The sequence below is a fragment of the Anabrus simplex genome, chromosome 1 (genome assembly GCF_040414725.1).
Source record: "Anabrus simplex isolate iqAnaSimp1 chromosome 1, ASM4041472v1, whole genome shotgun sequence".
NCBI lineage: Eukaryota > Metazoa > Arthropoda > Insecta > Orthoptera > Tettigoniidae > Anabrus > Anabrus simplex.
The window spans coordinates 1,183,494,723-1,183,512,585 of NC_090265.1; the positions used below are offsets into that span (position 1 = coordinate 1,183,494,723).

Below are 17,863 nucleotides of genomic sequence, written 5' to 3' on the forward strand. Positions count from 1 at the left end.
AAAGGCTAGGCAATGGTAAAATAGAATAAAGTTTAAAATATTTCTTGCAGCTTGTCTTCCTGCCGACACTGGCCATTCCTCTAATGATTTTCTTAAAGATGACTTCTCTATATCGTGAATTCCCCCAGCAAATGATTCCATAGGTTAGTATGGGATGGACATATGCAAAATACATTATTCGACAAGCCTCTAAATTAAAACTATTTTTTCAAAAATATTATTATGAAATAGCCTAATTCTGCTAAGTTTTTTCACTATAAACTCTGTATGTTTTTCCCAGGTCAGTGTTTCATCCATCCACAAGCCAAAAAACTTTGACGATCAGTACTCAACTATGGTCCCTCCAAATGATATTGGAAAAATTTATATATTTAGATTAATCTTACTGTGAAATCTAATCACAGAAGTTTTCTGTTTACTTAAGATTAATTTATTTAATTCAAGCCAGCTCAGGATATTACTCACTACATTGTCTGCCTTTAATTCTAATCCTTTAGAACTTTCATCAGCTACAAAAACAGTATCACCTGCAAACAAAGTTAATTGAACTCCTTGCATATTATCTCGACAATCTGGACTATATCATTGATAAACACTAAAAATAATAATGGTCTTAAAATTGACCCCTGTGGAACACCATGATCGATGTTTCTGGCACAGGAATACACATTGTTAATTACATTTTTGTTCAAATTAGTACTGGTATGTATTTCAATAATCTGTTTTCTATCCCCTAAAAATGATTTGAACCAATTATAGGCCATTCCCCGAACTCCATACATGTATAACTTTTCTAAAAGGAAGCTGTGGCCAGTTATAACAAAAGCTTTTAAGTCTAAGAAAATACCCAAATATGCACCCTTCTCATCTGGTGTGTCATATATCCATTCAATAAAGTTAAGGAATGCTGTGGTAGTAGATCTATTTTTATGAAAGCCATTTTGGCGACCAGCTGATACATATTGCTTCTCTAAGAATGATAGTAGTCTATCGTACATAATTCTTTAGAGTATTTTGGAGAATACAGATAGGATGCGGATAATATGTTTAGAAGTCAAAATATATATAAAGTTGGCAAGTTACAGACCCTATTTAACTTGTAGTGATAATCAGGAAGCATGGGCGCCCGCAAGGGGGGGCAAGGGGGGGCACTTGCCCCCCCCCTGGAATTCTAAAGATGTTGATGTTCAACTGTTTAATATCATACCAGATTATTTCATAAACTGAAATTACTGACAGTCATCTAGCATATGTTATAACTGGAAGTTTCTGTAAACAATTTAATGTTGCTGACGTTATATTGGTTTTTAAATTCAAGAAAATTGTTAATGTGCCTCCCCCTGGAAAAGATCCTGCGGGCGCCCATGTCAGGAAGGTGTGTCTTAATACTGTTAGGTTAGGCTAAATTATACAAATTATAAGTTAGATGTCGTTTATAATACTACTATTGAGCATAAGTTGGCACATGGAAGTTATAAATTAGGCCTTTATGAGCTTTAATATTTATGAATATTGAAACTATTGCAGAAATTCTTGAGGTCTTCAGTAACGTTACAAATATCAGTGACAAATATAGAATACAATCCAACCCAAGTACATAATAATCATAATACAGTATCATATATTCATCAAAACATATTATAAATTATACAGTAATTATATTTAAATGTGCTACAACAACAAATAATGTTTATTAAGTAAACCTAGGTTATGTGATAAGACTAAGCAACTTTTAGATGTGTAATGTTCCATGAACTCAGAGTTTTTAAAATAAGTAATAGTGAAAAAGAAAATAAATACATTTATAATGCTTCTTAATTGACACGCAGTCACCAGTTGTATACTCTGGTCATGTCAACTACTAGAACAGTACCTGGCCAACTGTTGGTGTGTCAACCCTAAACTGCAAGTGGAACTGGTAACTTAGGCCTATGTTAAATCAGATAAAGATGGCAGTGGTTTTTGAGATATGATGCGATGTAAAGAGAACACACAGAACAGAGAAATTACCTGAATTAAGTGGTAAACTGATGTCTTTTGTATGATTATTATTATGGTATTTTATTTACAATAATAATAAAAATAAATTTCTCTTGAGGCTATTTTCTGAAAATCTTCCGGTTTTTATAAATAGGTAACTGAGGCGTTTGAATCAATCAATCAATCACTACTGATCTGCATTTAGGGCAGTCGCCCAGGAGGCAGATTATCTACCGGTATCTGTTGTTTCCCTAGTCTTTTCTTAAATAATTGCAAAGAATTTCAAAATTTATTGGACATTTCTCATGGTAAATTATTCCGATCCCTAACTGCTCTTCCATTAAACAAATATTTGCCACAATTTGTCCTCTTGAATTCCAACTTTATCTTCATATAGTGATCTTTCTTTCTTTTAAAGGCACCACTCAAACTTATTCATCTACTAATGTCATTCCTCGCCATCTCTCCACTGACAGCACAGAACACACCACTTAGTCGAGCAGCTTGTCTCCTTCTTCAAAGTCTTCCCAGCCCAAACTTTGCAACATTTTTGCAACACTACTCTTTTGTCGGAAGTCACCCAGAACAAATCAAGCTGCTTTTCTTTGGATTTTTTCCAGTTCTTGAATCAAGTAATCCTGTTCAAGTAATCAGTTCAAAATCCATACTGTCTCGTGAGAAGCCTCACATCTCCTGGTAATCATAGTCCTTAGTTCCTTAGGGCTAAGTGGCCTCCAGTAGTGAGTTGACCGTGAGCCATTTTGCTTACAATTCAATTTTAATTATTACTGTTATCGTGATTAATATTCAGTTGCCGGGCTGAGTGGCTCAGACGGTTGAGGCGCTGGCCTTCTGACCCCAACTTGGCAGGTTCGATCCGTGCTCAGTCCGGTGGTATTTGAAGGTGCTCAAATACGTCAGCCTCGTGTCTGTAGATTTACTGGCACATAAAAGAACTCCTGAGGGACTAAATTCCGGCACCTCGGTGTCTCCGAAAACGGTAAAAGAGTAGTTAGTGGGACGTAAAGCAAATAGCATCATTATTATAATATTCAGTTCTTGCTTGGTTGTATGAATTTGAACATTGTATTGGACAAAGGCCTGTAAGGTCAGAGTTCAATAAATAATAATGGTGATAATCCTGGCGAGGGTCCCTTACACTGGAACCATACCCTAGCTGGGGTCTTACCAGAGACTTATATACCCTCTCATTTACATCCTCACTACACTCCTTAAATACCCTCATAACCATGTGCAGAGATCTGTACCCTTTATTTGCAATCATGTTTGTGTTTACCCCAATGAAGATCTTTGCTTATATTAACACCTAGGTGCTTTCATCCCCATAAGAAACTTTCACCCCATCAACACAGTAATTAAAACTGAGAGGACCTTCCGTATTAGTGAAACAACCTGACTTGGATCTTCTTCCTGTCCTTTTCCCAATTACCTGGAGTCAGCACTTTGTATGAATTCAGCCTACTTTTTCTGGCTGAATGCCTTTCCTGATGCCAAACCTAATGGAGAGAGATGTATTTTCTGTTGCATGTTTCTGTGGTGTTTTGTAGTGTGATGTGTTATATGTAGCTGAAGATGTGTATTGAGAAAAACAAACACAGAGTCTCCAAACCAGAGGAAGAAACTATATGAATTTAAAATCCCCGACCTGGCCGGAAATCAAGCCCTGGACCATCTGAACAAAAGGCCAGCACCTTGATCATTCATCCAAGGAGACAGGCTAACTGTACCATTTGTAATTTATTTGAAGTGAAAGGAAACACATGCAGTGTAGGCCTACAAGTTTGTTTAACATCCTTCATCATTTATTAATTGGTTTTGTGTGCCATAATGTGGAAGCGTGAGGGTTACACTTTCTTCTTCTTCATGGAGCCTGTAAATATTAGTTCCTAATTAGCGTTGACCTCTAAGATCTTTTGCTACCATGTTTTTCCTTCATTCCCACCTAGATATACCTGCTCCTTCACAAAGAACAGGTTGTTCTTATTGGGTCGTCTTGGATTTTTTCTCTCTCTTCACCTGGTAGTCCTAGAGTGGAGAGTTTGATTCTGCCCAGCGCCTCCATTCGAAAAGTATGTGTTCTGCTGATTCCTCTGCTTCATTGCATTTCCTAAGAAAATGGAAATTGCAACATCCAGAAGGAGTGCTGCTACATTGCTGCAATTGAACATGCAGGACGAGTGTTCGGTTATGATTCGATGATTACACTTTCAGGTCCCTCTGACCGCAAGTTTGGACAATAATCAATACAGGATGTGCCCACCACGAGCTGCAATACATTGGTGAATTTGTCGAAGCATGGAGTCAATAAGGCCCTGGATTGCTTCCTGAGGAATTGTGGCCCATGCTTGCTGCACTGCATGGGTCAGTTATTCCAGAGTTGTGGGTGGCTGAGGACAGTTGGCCAGTTGTCGACCCATCATGTCCCACACATGCTCAATAGGTCTGAGGTCCGGGGATCTGGCGGGCCATTCTAAGGTTGTGATGTCATGGAGAGCTTCTCTGGAGATGCGTGCAGTGTGAACCCGGGCGTTGAAAATAAACGAAACATCCCATTAGCAATGTTCGCCATCATAGAGACAACCACTGGATTAAGTTCCCTATCAACGTACTGTCGAGCAGTCATAGTGCCCTCAACAAGCACTAACTATGATTTCACATTAAAGCCAATAGCTCCCCAGACCATAATGCTTGGTGTTGGCCCTGTCTGCCTATCGACAATAAGATCTGGGTGTCCCCTCTCCCCGGTACGTCGGCACACACGATTCCGGCGATCACTGCGGGCAAGACAGAAGCGCGATTCATCTCTAAAGACAACCCTATGCCATTCGTCAACCCACGTCGATCTTTCTCGACACCAGGCCAGCCTTACACGTCGCTGTTGTGGGGTCAATGGAACACCTTCTGCAGGGACATGGGCTCGTAAGCCAGCTGCACGCAGGCGATTACCAACTGTTTGTTGTGTAACGCGGGGTGCCACAGCTGCTTGAATTTGCGCTGCTGTTGCATGGGGTTCCATCCAGGCCATCCGAATGATGCGGCAATCCTCTCTCACAGTTGTCTGTCGCGCTGGGCCTGTGGCAGGTCTACGAGTGTGGGTACCTTCATTTGACCACTGCTGCCATACACGTTGCACCGTAGATGCCTGTCGGTCAACACGTGCAGCGACAGTCCTTAGCGATAATCCAGCCTCACACAGCCCAATTATACGAGCCCTCTCAAACGACGACAGTTGTTGATAGCGTGCTCTTCTCTGTCGTCGAGGCATATTTGACGGGGAACACTTCACTGCACAGACTGCAAGTCAACTACGCTACACCAGAGTCCTCCATGACCAATCACGTGGGGAGACCTGTAGCAACAATCCAATGGGTCCGAAACTTTGATCGTTCACGTACCTACATGGCATTGTTCCATATCTTGAAAATCAACACAAATGACCAATGCCTTCATGGTATTGCAATTTCCATTTTCTTAAGTGTATGTTGTCTCTTATTACTCCAATTCTATGTAGGTGTTTTTTCATATGGCAGTGTCCTGTCAACAGTCTATACTACCCATCTTATAATTTCTCTGCTGAGTTTCAACAGTTTTTTAGTATGCTTCTTGTTTGGTCCTTTTATCAGTTCCTTTTCAAGCCTGCATCCTAGAATATTTTTCCAGATTTCCATTTGTTTCTTTTGCACCCATTTTCCTATGTAGTGTCGGGCTTGTCCATAGGAAATCCTGCATACAGGTTCTGGGCCTACAAAATGTGTCTCTGCCCCTTTCCTGGCCAGTTTATCTGCCTTTTCATTTCCTTCTATACCTGCTTGCCCTGGTACCCATATTATTTTGACAATGTACTTTGAAAGCTTCAGGAGAAGTGAGTGGCAATACCAGACTTCTGGATATTACTTGGACTGCCTTAATGGCCGCTTGGTTGTCCGTAAAAATGAAAATGTTGTTATTCCTATAGTTCATTTTCAGATTTTCTTCAAGACATGTTGTGATAGCTATCATTTCAGCTTGAAAGGTTGTAGTGTGTCTGCCGAGGCTCATTGATTGATCTCTCAGGTCTTCCTCCTTTGATCCCTCCTCCTGTACCATCCACAGTCTTTGAGCCATCAGTCCACCACACTGTATTCCATTTGTTGATATCCCAGTCTTCTTTTTTTATTTTTCTTATTTTTTTATTATCTGGGTCTCAAATGGTTTTTCAAAGTTGTACTTTGGTGTCATATGATCAGAAGGCATGTGTAGAATTTCCTCTGTTATTACTCTGTTAATTTTACAGTGTCCTAGATTGGGTCTTTGTGCATTCCAGCACTCTGATTGTGCCAGTCTATATGAACTCATTCTAGCCTGTCCTTTTATGAAATTGTATAGTGATGAGAGGTCTAGTAAAGTATTCAAGGCTTCTGTCAACGTAGTTCTCACATTCCCAGTTATGGCTATGCATGCCATTCTCTGTAGGCCATCCAATCTACTGCCAACTTTTCCTTGACTTACCTTCTGCCATCCAATCTACTGCCAACTTTTCCTTGACTTACCTTCTGCCACCAGATGATTGCAGCATAGGCCATTAACGGTCTAATGATCATTGTGTATATCCACATTACCATTGATGGTCTTAGGCCGCATGTCTTCCCAAAGGCTCTTTTACATGCACACAGCAAGTTCTTGGCCTGGGTTATGTTCATTTCTACTTGTGGATTCCAGGTTAGATTAACACTACACATAGGTTCAGTGCCTGTTCTTCCATATACTGTATATATCTTGCCCAAAGAGCTTCAGTGATCCCTTTCCCTCTGATTTTCTCCTTGTTAAAGGGACCAGAGTTATCTTGTTCAGGTTGACTGATAGTTGTTTCACCTGACACCAGTTCTCCACAAGCTTGAGTGATCGTTGCATGAGGTCCTGGATAACACTCATCACCTTACCTCATACCACAATCACTAGGTCATCTGCGTATCCTTGTGTATAGAAACCCTGTTCGTTGAGCATAGCTATGATTTTGTTCACCACGAGGTTCCACAGCAGAGATGAAAAAACTCCTCCCTGAGCACAGCCTCGGGTGGCCCTAACCGTCACTGTTTCTTCAAACAGGGTTGCTTTTATCTTTCTTCCGTCCAACATGGATTTAATGCATTTGATGACTGTTTTACTCACCTTGCTCTTTTCCAGTGCTTTGATATATAATCATAGGTTGTATTGCTGAAGGCTCCTTTATCTAGAAATGCCGCCAGGGCAATTTCTTTATATTCTAGGCTTTCCTCTAGTTTACGAATTACCGAGCTCGATAGCTGCAGTCGCTTAAGTGCGGCCAGTATCCAGTATTCGGGAGATAGTAGGTTCAAACCCCACTGTCGGCAGCCCTGAAAATGGTTTTCCGTGGTTTCCCATTTTCACACCACCTTCCCACTCCTACCTCTTTCCTGTCCCATCGTCGCCATAAGACCCATCTGTGTCGGTGCGACGTAAAACAACTAGCAAAAAAAAAAAAAAAAAAAATGTTTACGAACCAACTGTTGGAGTGCTACTTCAGTGGATCTGCCAGGTCTATATGTAAACTGATTTTCATGTAACGTTGAGTTCAGTTGCACCATTTTTCTATTTTTATCCAGAATTTTCTCCATTGCTTCCAGCATGAAGGACGTTAAACATAATGGTCTGTATGCTTTGGCTTGGGCATAGTTTGCCCTTACAGGCTTAGGTATGAATACTGCTTTAGCTTCAGACCATGATTTCGGCACGTACCATAAAGCTAGACTAGCTCTGAAGAGGTCCGTCAGGGCATTGATGAGTATCTCCCATCCTCCCTGTAGGAGTATTGGAAGTATCTGGCCCCGGAGCATTTATAGGATGAAACGTGTCGATTGCCCATTTTACATGGTTGTGTTTTATTATTCTGTTGGCATAGTTCCAGTCTGCTCTTCGAGCTCCGGTCTCTGTTCCAACCGTTTCTTCTTCTTCTGTCATCTCCTCAGCCTCAGGAAAGTGACACGCCATTAGAGTCTCCAGGGTGTCCTTCCCCTCCTGAGTAAACGACTCATCTGGTTTCTCCAGTGTCCGCCCCCTTATTTAATTTATATGGGTTGTTTTCAGAACCTTCTGGAGCCTTTCTGTTTCAGTGTGTGATTCCACTTTCTCACAGAACAGTCTCCAAGATTTTCTTTTTGCTTTCTGTATCCCTAGGTTATACTCAGTGAGATTCCTATGATATACGTCCCATATATCATTTCTAGATGATATTCTATACAACATCCTAATTTTTTTTTTCATTTTGGTTAGTTTGTTGTTCCACCACCTTACATGTTTGGTGTTTTGCTTTTCTTTGAGAGGACGGTTGTCATGGAATGAGTCTATAATGGCCTCTTCTAATATTTCCACTGCCTCATCCAATTCTTTCTGTCCTCTCACATTAGTTGGAATTTTTTGTACAGCGTTCCCTAAAACTTCTCTGTATCTGTCCCAGTTAGTTCTTTTTAGGTCTCTGTACATCTCAATCCCACATAGTTTCGCATCTATTGCAAATTGGATGAGCTGGTGTTCTGCCAATGATAGTTCCTGTAGCACCTTCCAGTCTTTAAGAAAGTTTGCAATATGCGTAGTGCTTAGTGTAGTGTCTTTTACCTCCCTACGATTTTTATTTATAAATTTAGGCTTGTTTCTTAGGTTTAGTATTGTCAACTCAGTTCCAGTAATAAACTCCAGTAAAGACTCATCTCTTGCATTGCAGTTCATGCTGCCCCATGCCATGTGGTGTGAATTTGCATCTGCTCCAAGGACTAGGTGTTCGCCTTTCCTCTTTGCGTTGCAAATTAGGTTCTCAACTTCTTCTGATGGTGACAGATTAGTTGAGTCATATGGGAGGTATGCAGAGCCTATGGTTATTTCTCTGGAACCTTCCCAATTTCCAAGTTTTATCTTGGCCGCCACTAAGTCCTTTGAACAGTGTTCCTGCAACAGAAGGCATTTTATTTTTCTGCTCACAAGTAAACATGTTCTAGGCATATTCGACGTAGTATTGTACATGAACTTATCTCCAGATTCTGCCAGTCCTGCTACTCTGCCCTTAACTACCCATGGCTCTTGTATAAGAGCCACATTGGTACCCTCGGACTTGAACTTCCTGATGAAATTTGCCACAGCTGATTTTTTATATTGTAGGTTGGCCTGTAGAACTTTCAGTACCATCCTTGCTAATGCTAGGTTTTGTTTTTCCCTTAATTACTTGAAATTTAATCTGCTGAAGTCCAAGCTTGGTCTTAAGGCCTCTCTTCTTGAGCTCTTCAAAATCTCTCTCATCAAGGGCCAAAACAATTGTCCTTCCTGTGTCATCAGTAGTTGTTGCATTCAGCACTCTCCACTCTTTTGTCGGAAGTTTGGTGTCATGCTGATGTATCCTGACAAGCACATCATCAACCTTCATCTTGTCAAATGGAAGAGGAAACTTGGTGATGACCTTTGTAGTATTCAGCACCTTCTTGGCTTCTGCCACCTCCAAATTCTTCCTTTTCCAAGGGTTGCAATTGGCCACTGTCTGTTCCAGCCAGCTTTTAGTTTCTGGTTTTGCACAGATCAGTACCATTGCTCCACTTTCCAGCCTTGGAGACTCGAGGAAGCCTGGAAGGCATCCGTCCGACAGCGGTTTCATTTGCGCTTTCAGAGCAGATGAAAGTTCTTTCACGTCTTCCTCCTTCAGTTTCCCGTCTGGAAGGGTTTTAGGTATTGTTGCTACCTTGATTGAAGTTAGTCTTTCCGAAAAGGACATGACCGTCTCTTCTTTCTGTTTCTTGTCGGGCGGTTTTGTAGCCAAATTTGATGGCATACTATCCCCCGACCTTGACCTTTTGGGTGTTGTTGGAGGGATAGCCTTTCACCTACCCCTGTTCCTTGGCTTCTTCTCCGTCCAAGTTCCAGCCGCTATTTTGGCTTCCTTCCTCGCTCTCTTCCTTTCCTTGTAATATGCACTGTTGCAAGGTGGTCTGTTGATATGAAATATATTGATTTTCGACGCAGAAATCTTCAGTTCTGTCTGTACGGACGTTCCTGGTTTGCTTGTGGTAGCAGTCTGCTCTACTGGAGCTTCTGTTGCCATTTCTTGTTTTGAGTCGTTGACAGCCTGTCAAATTGAGACTTCTGTCTCAATTTTTTCATCTTGGGCTTGCTCCCGGATCTGCTCTACTGGAGCTTCCATGGCTTCCCTTGATGTCGAAGCTTTTGGAATTGGTTCTCTATATGCTTCCATATTTCAATCAGTCATAGGATTTTTGCCCTTTCTAGGGTCCTGAGCGTCGTTTTCACCATCCGTGGTGAGGCATACAGCCAGACACTGTCCTCCCGCAACTCAGGCTTTCTGTAGCAGAGACCACACTCCTCAGTCGTCCATTCAGCGATCCGCTCCTGGCCCGAACCTAGCCAGGTTTGTTCCCCCTTCAGTAGGACTACTTACGTGGTCTCCACTTGGCATTATCATGACCGAGTTCACAGCCTTGACTTTTTCCCTAGGTTGGGATCACCCCTTTCCCAACCCGCGGCTCATCCAGGCTACGTAGAGAAAGTGATGTGTTGGTTCCAGCACCCCGCAGTGAGCCTTTACTTCAATCACCAGCCCCACTTCACCTGAACCACCGTATCCCCCATGTGGAGGAACCATGGGTGCCTCTCTAGCATGTGTGGGCGAGGCCTCCACTTCCAAGCCTTGACTCGGGCTAGTAACAATAGGGTTATACTTTACTAGCTGGTACACATTTTTAGAAGGGAGAAAACTTTGCAAAGATGATGTGAAAATATACATAAGTTGCTGAGAAAATCCTCCCCCCCCCCCCCCCCCCCTCCAGAAGTATTCTTACTTACATAGAAAAAATTAAAACAGACACATTGCCATTCTCTGAAATGTGACCATTTCCTGTGTTCCTATTTGCTGGAGGGCAGTTTCTGTTGTCTCCGATACAGCTCGCATCTTGTGTGGCCCACTGCTACCACATTCCTTGAAAATAATTGAACCGCAGATTTTTATTATTTTTTTATATTTCTTGTGGCTTTTAGAGCCGGGAGTGTCTGTGGACATGTTCCGCTTGCCTAGTGCAGGTCTATTTGACACCTGTAGGTGGCCTGCATGTCCGGATGTGGTATGATGATGACGTAGGGGGAGGCTGAAAGAGGAGCGTACTCCTGTAAAAAAAACAGCACGGGGTCTGCTCAAAGTTTTACGTCCTCGTCCAATGGATGAATCGCCATCAACAGCATCATATACCCTCACTCCATATAAATACTGCGGAAAGGTTTGGAATTTAATCCAGGCTTTTGACACCCGATCTAATTATTAGAAATTGTATACCACCAACTCCCCTACCCTGCCAGCCAACATTCTGATGGTGAACATGTTTTTGACTAACGGGATTCGAACCGGCTAACCGTGGTGTAAAGACCATATGGACTTCAACGCGTTAATGATCATGACCAGCAGGTGGGCACGGAGTTTCAAAATGATGTGTCATAGCGTGTGCTGGGTGTAATCGCAGTATCCGTGACGTTACTGTATTAAGTACGCACAAAGGGAAATTCACTGACTGTTTAGTTAATCATGGCTTAAATCAACATTTAAATTGTTTTGGACAGTGTAACAGAAATATTGAAATGAAATTGTATGGAACTAAATTAATTTTCTGGTGCTGGAAAAGTGCCTGCAACTCTAAATGCTTGGGGAAGAGGGGCAGTGTACACGAACACAATTGAGAGGAAGTGGCAGAACATTCGAGGAATCTCAACCTACATCTGTCCACAAAAAATATATATATCATTGGCTACTTTCCAGAAGACTATAGTGTGGTTGCGCAAGATAAGGACCAGTCTTACCACTGGGCTATAGTAGTGGACAAGATATAATTCACCACTTAGTGATATATTACAAAGGAGGAAAAAAAAAAGTTGTTAATTTGAACTTCGTTGTGATTTCTGATTGCCTAGAACACAACACAGTCACAGTTTACACCTTTTCAAGGAAATCCTGTTGATGTGTTGACTATGAAATTTGGAAAAGTTCCTGAATATATATTTTACTTTTCTGATAGGTGTATAAAAATGAGAAAGAAATACACCAACTTGTGTTTTCACAAGCAAGGATTTTTGTAATGCTGAATGGCATTTTTCTGCTGCAACACATGGAAAAGGCCATTGTGATAGAGTTCGCAGCACAGTTAAGAGATTGGAAGCTAGAATAGCTTGCAACAACTCTATGAAAACCAAATCTTGACCCCCCCCCCTCAGTGTTACGAATGAACAGTAGAAAATATTTCTGCTATTACTTTCACTTTGACGTATATATAAAGTCAGAAACATTGAGAGAAAGTTGTTTCAATTAGGCAATTACCATCCAAACGATTCAACAATGTTACTCTTTCATACCTGTTGACCGAGTACATAAAAATTTACTGTGAAAATATTTTCTGAATCTACACACTCATCGTAGTTAACTGTTACAATGTCACCAGACAAACTCCAGTTAGCAGATGTGAATAAATACGCCACCATTGTGTATGACTAGAACTAGTGGTTAGCTTATGTAATGGAGAAAAGTTAGGAACTTGATGAAGTGAAAGTAATATTTCTTCATCCAGCTGGACCATCGCTATCATTTTCTTATCCAACGAAGCCAGATGTTTCACGAATACTTGTTACAATAAAGTGACCAACTGGAAGAATTTATGTACTATCTCAAAATGACTCGTCACAAACCATTGAGCTACTTCCATTGAACAGTAAGGTCAGGAGTGTGTGTTATTTTGTACATTTCCATTTGTTTCATATTTAAGATTGTCTTATTATGCTTTTCTTAATTTTGTTTGAAATTGATTTAACCATGAACCAATTATAACCCCACTTTCAAATTTTGTAAATCATTTAACCATAAATTATATTCTAGTAACTCCGCTTACAGCACCTGCTGAGTGGATTGAGTAGTTCAGTAGTTGCTGTTGCAGGTCCCAAGTCCGGGGAAAGGAGGAAGGTTGGCTCAATGCCATAAAATAACAGCCAGAAAACATCCTGAGGCAAACACACTTCACAATCTCAATTTTTATCATATATTTCATTTATCACCTTTCCAGATCACATCTGGAATTGCAAACCCTGACCACAGTCAGACTCTTGATCATTGATGAGACAATCAACCTAATATGGGAAGTCTTCTATTGAAAGAATCCACTGGTTTGGACACCTATATAATCTTCCAAACAAAGACACCATTCGGATACGGTGGGGTGTCAGATAGAGAATTGTGGAGAGTCGGAGCACCCAGGGACTTAATGATCAATCATGCAGATTAATCAAACTAAGAATGTATTTAAGTTCAATAAACCAGCAAAGTTTTTGTATTTGGCAACATTAAATATCAATTCATTGATGTTCTCTGGCTGTTATTTTATGGCATTGAGTCAACCTTCCTCCTTTCCCCGGGCTTGGGACCGGCAACAGCAACTACTGAACTACTCAATTCATTGGTAAATTGGAACATCTAATAGACATTTTGAATCAACATAAAATTGTGATCACAGCTCTTCAAGAATTATGTAATACTGATCAGTGCCCAATTGAATCAGGAGGGTATCATCTCTATAAAGGACCTCAACGTGAAAGAGTCATAAACAATGTTCCTCAATTTGGAGTTGGTTTCTTGATACACAATAGAATTCTAGATTACTTTATAGATTCATCAAAAGTAGTATTTTAACGATTAAAGTGAAAAACAAGATTTATACATTGATAAATGTTCATACTCCAACAAATGAAAAGAACAGAACTGACAAAGAGGGAACAGATCAATTTTGGGATGAACTTGACCAATTGGTAACGAATATACCTTATACTAGCATTAAAGTTCTCCTTGGAGATTTTAATGCAAATATTGGACGTGAAAGAAAATTTTGTGTTTTGGTGGGACGATGGCCAGCTCGTAAATTAATGAACAAGAATGGTGAACGGTTAATTGAATTTTGTATTAACCATGGACTTCTTTTAGAATCAACAAGCTTTAAAAGAAAACTGCGTAAATTAATGACTTGGGTAAGTCCAAATGTTAAATTGGGTGAATCCCAAATAGATCACGTGGCCATGGATTGTAAATTTCATAAAGAAATTTATAATGTTAAGGTTCTGCGTGGTGTTGATGTTGATTCAGACCATTAAATCTCCAAGATTAAATTTAAATTAACTCCTAAAAGGAAAAATAAACCGCTTAACCATAATAGGAAAAGATTGTATGATCCTAGTTCAGTTATTAATAATCGAACATACTTTGAGAAATCCACAACCCTTTTAAGTGATAGCTTGGGAACCACTATTAACAAACTAAGCCATAGCAGAGGAAGTTGCTCCCATTAAAAAAAATGGAAAAAGCATGCTTGGTGTGATGTAGCAATACTATGCCTGCATAAAGCCTGGTTGAATGATCAACAACAAAAAACAGAAAGCTCTAGAGAAGAACTAATCAATGCTAGATGATTAACGGCTAAAGAAATTAGGAGAGTTAAAAGAAATTATCAGAAGGAAACATTCAAATCTATTGATGAAGCTTTCAATCAAAATAAAACAAAAGATTATTATAGAACATTTAAACAATACAAAACAATTATACTCCCCCTACTCTTCTGATGAAAGATAAGAATGGAAAGGTGGCCCATAATGATTATGGCAATGCAATAATTTTGGCTGAATACTTCTAAACATTACTTAATAGTGATGAACCTGAAAAATATTTTGAATTTGATCTATTTCCCAGAAAGAAAACACCTTTGGAGGATCGTCATATTATCGGTTTACGATGAAGTAAGTGCAGCTATTGATTCACTGAAAAATTTTAAAGTAGCAGAACTCTGGAAGAATACGAATATACAGACTATTCATTATCTACATAAACATCTCATTGACCTTTGGAATGCAGAAAAATTGCCTGAAGAATGGAATGTTTCAGTTGTACACCAATCCATAAAAATGGTGATAGATCAGATCCTAGTAACTATTGGGGAATTTCTTTGCTAGAAATCACCTGTAAAATTTTCTGTAAGGTCCTGTGTTCCAGTATCTATGACCAGCTTGATAGTGAATTGGGTGAATATCAGAGTGGTTCTCATTCAGGACGAAGTTGTCCCGATCAAATTACACAACCCAGCATTTTCAATATTACATACATTATCATTATAGACTGTTATGCCTTTCAGCGTTCAGTCTGCAAGCCTCTGAGAATTTACTAAACGCCGCCACAATCCTCGATTTGCAACTAGTGTCGTGGCCTCATTTAGTTCTATACCTCTTATCTTTAAATCGTTAGAAACCGAGTCTAACCATCGTCGTCTTGGTCTCCCTCTACTTCTCTTACCCTCCATAAGAGTCCATTATTCTCCTAGGTAACCTATCCTCCTCCATTCGCCTCACATGACCCCACCACCGTAGCCGGTTTATGCGTACAGCTTCATCCATCGAGTTCATTCCTAAATTAGCCTTTATCTCCTCATTCCGAGTACTCTCCTGCCATTGTTCCCACCTGTTGGTACCAACAATCATTCTTGCTAGTCGCTTACTTCTAACTTATGAATAAGATATCCTGAGTCCACCCAGCTTTCGCTCCCGTAAAGCAAAGTTGGTCTGAAAACAGACCGATGTAACGATAGTTTCGTCTGGGAGCTGACTTCCTTCTTACAGAATACTGCTGATCGCAACTGCGAGCTCACTGCATTAGCTTTACTACACCTTGATTCAATCTCACTATATTACCATCCTGGGAGAACACACAACCTAAATACTTGAAATTATCGACCTGTTCTAGCTTTGTATCACCAATCTGACATTCAATTCTGTTGAATTTCTTACCTACTGACATCAATTTAGTCTTCGAGAGGTTAATTTTCATACCATACTCATTGCACCTATTTTCAAGTTCCAAGATATTAGACTGCAGGCTTTCGGCACAGTCTGCCATTAAGACCAATTCGTCAGCATAGGCCAAACTGCTTACTACATTTCCACCTAACTGAATCCCTCCCTGCCATTTTATACCTTTCAGCAGATGATCCATGTAAACTACGAACAGCAAAGGTGAAAGATTGCAGCCTTGTCTAACTCCTGTAAGTACCCTGAACCAAGAACTCATTCTATCATCAATTCTCACTGAAGCCCAATTGTCAACATAAATGCCTTTGATTGATTTTAATAATCTACCTTTAATTCCATAGTCCCCCAGTATGGCGAACATCTTTTCCCTTGGTACCCTGTCATATGCTTTCTCTAGATCTACGAAACATAAACACAACTGCCTATTCCTCTCGTAGCATTTTTCAATTACCTGGCGCATACTGAAAATCTGATCCTGACAGCCTCTCTGTGGTCTGAAACCACACTGGTTTTCATCCAACTTCCTCTCAATGACTGATCGCACCCTCCCTTCCAAGATGCCAGTTTATACTTTGCCTGGTATACTAATCAATGAGATACCTCGATAGTTGTAGCAATCCTTCCTGTTCCCTTGCTTATAGATAGGTGCAATTACTGCTTTTGTCCAGTCTGAAGGTACCTTACAAACACTCCATGCTAATTTTACTACTCTATGAAGCCATTTCATCCCTGCCTTCCCAAGATACTTCACCATTTCAGGTCTAATTTCATCTATTCCTGCTGCCTTATGACAATGGAGTTTATTTACTATCCTTTCCACTTCCTCAAGCATAATTTCATCATCATCATTTTCCTCCTCCCCATGAGCTTGGCTGTTTGCAACACCACCAGGATGATTTCCTTTTACATTGAGAAGATGTTCAAAATATTCCCTCCACCTCTCCAGTGATTCCCTGGGATCTATTATGAGTTCACCTGAATTACTCAAAACACTGTTCATTTCCTTTTTCTCTCCCTTGCTAAGATTCTTTATTACTGTCCAGAAAGGTTTCCCTGCTGCTTGACCTAGCCTTTCCAGGTTATTACCAAAATCTTCCCATGACTTCTTTTTGGATTCAACAACTATTTGTTTAGCTCTGTTTCTTTCATCTACGAACCAATCCCTGTCTGCCTCGGCCCTTGTTTGGAGCCATTTCTGATAAGCCTTCTTTTTACGTTTACAAGCTGCTCTCACGTCATCATTCCACCAAGATGTTCGCCTTTTCCCATCTTTACACACAGTTGTTCCTAGGCATTCCCTTGCTGTTTCTACTACAGCATCCCTGCATGCCACCCATTCACTTTCTATATCCTGAACCTGCTTACTGTCTACTGTTCGAAACCTCACTAATCATATCCATGTACTTCTGTCTAATTTCCTCGTCCTAGAGATTTTCTACCCTTATTCGTTTGCAGACAGATTTCACTTTCTCTACCCTAGGCCTAGAGATACTTAGTTCACTACAGATCAGATAGTGGCCTGTATCATCGAAAAATCTGCGAAAAACTCGTACATTCCTAACAGATTTCCTGAATTCAAAGTCTGTTAAGATATAGTCTATTATGGATCTGGTACCCCTAGCCTCCCATGTGTAGTGGTGAATAGCCTTATGCTTGAAGAATGTATTCATAACAGCTAAACCCATACTAGCACAGAAGTCCAGCAAACGCTTCCCATTCCCATTAGCTTCCATATCTTCCCCACATTTACCAATCACCCTTTCGTATCCTTCAGTTCTATTACCAACTCTCGCATTGAAATCGCCCATTAGCACTATTCTATCCTTGCTGTTGACCCTGACCACGATGTCACTCAATGCTTCATAAAACTTGTCGACTTCATCCTTATCTGCACCCTCGCATGGTGAATACACGGACACAGTTCTTGTCCTCATTCCTCCCACTGACAAATCTACCCACATCATTCGCTCATTTACGTGCCTAACAGAAACTA

General features: G+C 40.4%; 1 protein-coding gene across 1 annotated transcript in view; it reads left to right on the forward strand.

The window, feature by feature from the left end:
- Coprox (oxygen-dependent coproporphyrinogen-III oxidase) overlaps positions 1–17,863 on the forward strand; it is a 75,463-nt gene that overhangs the window by 1,338 nt on the left and 56,262 nt on the right. The window lies entirely within an intron of this gene.